Below are 5,857 nucleotides of genomic sequence, written 5' to 3' on the forward strand. Positions count from 1 at the left end.
AAAGGTGCACGTATTTGTCACTGTACAGCGAAATGTGTCCTCCGCATTTAACCCATCTGGTAGTGAACACACACTCACACACACACACACACGTGTTAGGGGCAGTGAGTACACACACACACCCAGAGCGGTGGGCAGCCAACTCCAGCACCCAGGGAGCAGAGAGGGTAAAGGGCCTTGCTCAAGGGTCCAACAGTGGCAGCTTGCCGAGCCCGGGAATCGAACCCACAACCCTGTTATCGATATCCCGGCGCTCTAATGCCGTCTTCTTTTGGCCTTTAGCATTATAACGTCTGAGGGCTGGTATTACCTTTATTTTGATGTGTACAGAGCCTGTCCTAACAATTTTGCCTACCACGAGCTACATTTTTGAGCAAGTATACATCTATGAGTAAGCAATTCTGACTCGGAAAACTGTGTATCTCTATTTTCTGCACCTCTGTTCCTCATTTTATAACATAACCTGATTCTGGAATTAGAATTTTCGGACAAATGGACCAATAAAAATGCTCCAAAATCACTTCATTGGATGTTCTTTTGCCAGTTTTAAAATACAATGTTGTTGTGTGACAGTGAACATATTCACACTGAGATTTAAGAAGAAAAAGAAGTGGACTAAGTGGTTTATTAGGCAATTTTTTTCGTGTTTTTCCACCCAAATATTCAAGCATGTGCTAGCTAGCGTTTTACCTTCAGAATTAATCACAGAATATTGCTGTGATTAACGCCATTAAACGTTTTAATTGATGGACACCTCTAATTTAAACACATATGCAGTAGTATGTTTGAAGTCTAGCTAAGTACACTACAATAGTACTAAATTCTAGCACAGGTAAGAACACTTAACACGAACAAGTACAAAAATAGTTGTTCCATGTTAGCCCTCTTTAAGTGCGCTGATCATTAGTGTGGCTACAAGTAGGCTTTAGTGAACAGTAGCGTAAGACGCTTGTTCACATGCAGTGCAACCAACAATAAGGACAGCATTAAGCTTTGACACTTGTAACTATGGGCCAAATTGGTGTAAATTATTGGTGTTATTGGTCAAATACAGGAGGAAGTCTAATGTTTGATCTTATTAATGAAATATCTGTTTTTACTATTCAAAAATGTTTGATTCTTGATGATTATAATTGAAATATTTGATGATTTCAATGGAAATCTTTGATGATTCTTTGCTGATTTGGAAACCTTTGATGGATTTATAGTAGAAATGTTTGATGATTCTACTGGAAATGTTGAATCATTTAACAATGGAATTTTTTGATGATCTTATTTGAAATGTTTGATCAAACTCTTTGATGATTCAATAGAACATATTTGATCAATTTTTAGTGGCAATCTTTGATGGCTTTATTTGAAATGTATCTTTGATTAATATTTTGAACATGATCACCAATTTAAGTTGAAAACTGAAATATCTGTTTATTACACTAAAGCATTTGATGATTGTAAGAATCATAAGATATTTGAATCTGATGAATTTATAGTGGAAACATTTAATGACTTCTTTGATGTTTGATAATGGAAATGCTGGCTGATTCAATTATGACTACAAACTCCTCTCTTTAAAATAAAGGTTTTTCAAAGGGCCCTTTGAGTGACATCACAAAAGAGTGTTTGTAAGATGTGAGGATGAAGAACCTAATAAAGTGTTTTTCCTCAAAGATGGTAGTGTACAAGCAAACATACGCTAGATGGACAAAAGTATTTGGACACACCTCATAATCATCCAATTCAGGGGCTACATTTAGTGCTATAGCCACAGGCCATGCAGTCTGCCCTCTTACACACATCAGTGAAAGAATGGGAGGTTCTAAAGAGCTCACTGAACTCCAGCGTTGTTCTGTATGTAATAGCAGCTCAGCATCGCTGCATCAACAACAACAAGTCAGCTGGTGAAATTTAGACCTTCCCTTCTAGATCTTCCTCCATCAGCTGTGAGTGTGGTATTATTATTGAACAGTGGAAGAGTTTAGGAGGAACAGCTCACAGAGAGCAGCTCAGCCACCGAGTGTCTGTCAGACCATGTAAAGCTACAGAAGGGGACCAGCTCTATATTAATGCCTATGGATTTATAACGAGAGGTCATAAAAGCTCATGTAGGCGTCCCATTACTTTTATCCATATATTGTAGTTGATAAAATAAAGTCTAATTCCGGCCCTGAACGGGTACAAAAATAAAAACACACATTATATTATACTTATATTATATTTCTGTGTTTTGCAAAGGTTCTCAGAGGTTCTCCAGAGGCATTAGATTGGCTCACTGATACACGTTCATACAGGTAGCTGCAGCCGCAGCCCAGCAGCAATAAGAGCCTTTTGTTAAAGAGCTGAAGAGGAATACAGAGAGGGAGAGATGCACATGCATTCCTTCACACATTTTAGCGTGGATGCTTCACAGTGGGATGACAAGAGCCTTTCATTCAGAAGCCCTAGTAAGAGTATCACTCATGTCAGCTGACCATACACACACACACACACACACACACAAACTATTCCACATTAGCAAAACCACCATCACACTTGAAGCATGCCCACCATCCTTAAGGCCTTAATTGATTCTGGCAGTCGTCACAGATCAGATTACAGCTGGATCGGCATCTAACTCACCTAACCCCATGTGCAGCTTCCACACCTTCAACCACAGTCAGTACCACACTTATCACCACTGTAGCTAGAACTAGAACTGCTCCAGTCTCCATAATAACTGCTCCTTTCCAAATGCTTAGGGTGTCCAAACTTCTCAACAGGACCAATTGCCTTTTTTACACAACCTAGAGAGGCTTTTTATGTTTTTATGACTTCTCAATTAAAATAAAGGGTCATATGTCCAGGGGTCATCTGTCCAGGTATGTTTTACACTTAAATAAACCAACATTTTCATTAAAAGAATCATTTTATGGAGGAACAGTTCCTACGGGGGGTCGGTTAGTGACTGTAAGAAGGTCAGTGTACTGCTGAATACTGCAGCATGAGTCTGTAAATACACCAAATGTCCAGACGTATCCCAACATCCTTCTGATGAATGAATTCAGCTGCTTTAGGATCCACTGCAGACACAGGGACTCAACTGCCCACATGATTAATAATTATAGTGTGAATTAAATGTTTAAAAATAATTCCAATATAAATTCATCAAACATGATTTGATGAGTTTATATTGGAATTATTTTTAAACATTTAATGGAAATCCTTCTATTTCAGTGGAAATGTTTGATGATTTTATTGGAATATTTGATTTGGTATATTTCTTATATATATATATATATATATATATATATATATATATATATATAGTTTCATTATATATAAATAAATATATATTTATTATTTTAATTGAAATATCTGATGACTGATATTTAATTTATTATAATTTAAACATTTTACATTTTTAATACAAACATTTGGATTTATAGACGAAATCTTTGATGATCAAATGTGAAATGTTTGATGAATCTATGGTAAAAATATATTCAATGATTTGAGTTGTTGGTGATTCTTTTGGAAATGTTTGATCATTTTGAATGTAAACATTTGATGTTAAGGGAAATCTGATTATTCCATTGGAAATATTGGAAATGTTTGATGATTTTAATGGAATCTTTTGATCTTATTAATGAAATATCTTACAATATTTTACCCTTCAAACTTTGTTGACTTGAGAGGAAATGTGTGATGAAATCATAATGGAAATGTTTGATGCTTGATGACTATAATTGAAATATTTGATTGATTTCAATTAAAATCTTTGATGATTCTTTGCTGATTTGGAAAACTTTGATGGATTTATAGTAGATATGTTTGATGATTCTACTGGAAATGTTGAATCATTTAACAGTGGAACTCTTTGATGATCAAATTTGAAATGTTTGATGAATCTGTTGTAAAAATATATTCAATGATTTGATCTTTTGAATGCAAACTTTTGATGTTAAAGGAAATCTAATTATTTTATTGGAAACATTGAAAATATTTGATGATTCTACTGGAAATGTTTGATCTTATTAATGAAATATCTGTTTTTACTATTCAAATCTTTTGATGTTTAATGCTTGATGACTATAATTAAAATATTCTACTGGAAATTTTTAATCATTTAAAAGTGAAACTTGATCTTATTTGAAATGTTTGATTAAACACTTTGGTGATTATATAGAACATATTTTATCAATTTGTAGTGGAACTCTTTGATGACCTTATTTAAAATGTTCACCAATTTACATTGAAAACTAAAATGGACAGTGACGTACACTACCTCAGAAACTGATCAGACTGACGGGACTGGATATGTTGGCTGTGTGAGTTTTACTGTACAGTCCCACTCGTGCATTGTGTCACCACAAGCTATACATCATAATCACACACACTCAACACAACCCGTGTGTCTGCCTGCAACCTCTGCCTCAATTTCAAGAGAGAAAGAAAACTTCAAAGACCCAGACAGCAGCACTCCCCACCACTGCCCAGCACTGCCAAGCACTACTGGACAGTGAAGCCGGACCTCCAGCAGTGGACAGACACTGATTTTAAATATAGGCACTCGGCACACGCCTAAAAATAGTGAACACTCAGCCCTGTGAACCAACCGTGCTCAAACAATGAAAAAATAAAGATGCCACAGCTCAGACAGATGTACCGCTCACTCACTCTCACACACACTCACACACTCTCTCTCACACACACACACACTCACAGCCATAAAGACACCAGCAGAGATCCAGCAGTGCCTACCTTACATGGAGAATATACCAGAGGTTTCAGAGAGCAGCCAGTGGAGGAAGAAGTGTGGCTTCTTCATCTCAGAGCAGAGTGGAGAGACTGGGGAGAACAGAGGGAAGCGAGAGAGGCGAGAGGAAGAGGAGAGAGCAGAGAACAGAAGCATGAGGTCTCATGGTGCGCACACTAGCACGCGCTGGGTAGAGTGAGAGAGCGGAGTGAATACAGCGTGGATCATACTCACACACACACACACACACACACACACACACACACACACACACACATTCATTCTCTCTCTTGCTCTCTCTCTCTCTCTATATATATATATATAGAGAGAGAGAAATATATGTTGAATGGTGATATATATAATATTTAATATATATAATATTTCTCTCTATACACACATCAGCCACTAAACTGCCTCTCTTTCTCTCTCTCTCTCTCTCATATATATATATATATATATATATATATATATATATATATATATATGAAATAGAGAGAGAGAGAAATTAAATGGATATTTATATATAATTAATATATATATAATATAATATTTCTCTCTCATATGTATATGTGTGTATATATATATATATATATATAGAGAGAGAGAGATAGAGAGAGACAAAAATTATATATATTAAAAGGAGATATATATATATATAATATTTAATATATATAATATTTCTCTCTATACACACATCAGCCACTAAACTGCCTCTCTTTCTCTCTCTCTCTCTCTCTCTCTCTCTCTCTCACTCTCTCTCATATATATATATATATATATATATATATATATATATATATCATCTCCCATGATCAGACTACGATCAGATCAAACCACATCCGAGTTCTGTGATCAGGTTCCATCAGGCAAGCGGAAATATGCCTCTCTCTCTTTCTTATTCTCTCTATCTCCCTCGCCCTCTCTCTCGCTGTGTGTGTGTTTGAGTGTGTGCTATGCTTATTTACGGGTAGATAAGAACATTACTGCAGGCTTTGGCATTTTCTGATAGGGTCGTTACAGGAATACAAGAACCATCTATTGTTCCACAGCGTTGTAGAAGAACCCCCACAGTTCTTCTAAACTGTAAACTGGAGCAGGACAGTTCTGATGAGGAACCGTTGTTTA

The 5,857-nt window shown here is 36.1% G+C and overlaps 1 protein-coding gene across 1 annotated transcript in view; it reads right to left on the minus strand.

Annotated features, from left to right (window-relative positions):
- opn7b (opsin 7, group member b) overlaps positions 1-4,877 on the minus strand; it is an 87,630-nt gene extending 82,753 nt beyond the window's left edge. The window contains exon 1 of the mRNA XM_072696986.1: positions 4,738-4,877. The gene's annotated coding sequence lies outside the window, so the exon portion shown is untranslated. The remainder of the gene's footprint in view (positions 1-4,737) is intronic.
- Positions 4,878-5,857: the final 980 nt, after the last annotated feature.

The sequence above is a fragment of the Salminus brasiliensis genome, chromosome 14, assembly GCF_030463535.1.
Source record: "Salminus brasiliensis chromosome 14, fSalBra1.hap2, whole genome shotgun sequence".
Lineage (NCBI taxonomy): Eukaryota > Metazoa > Chordata > Actinopteri > Characiformes > Bryconidae > Salminus > Salminus brasiliensis.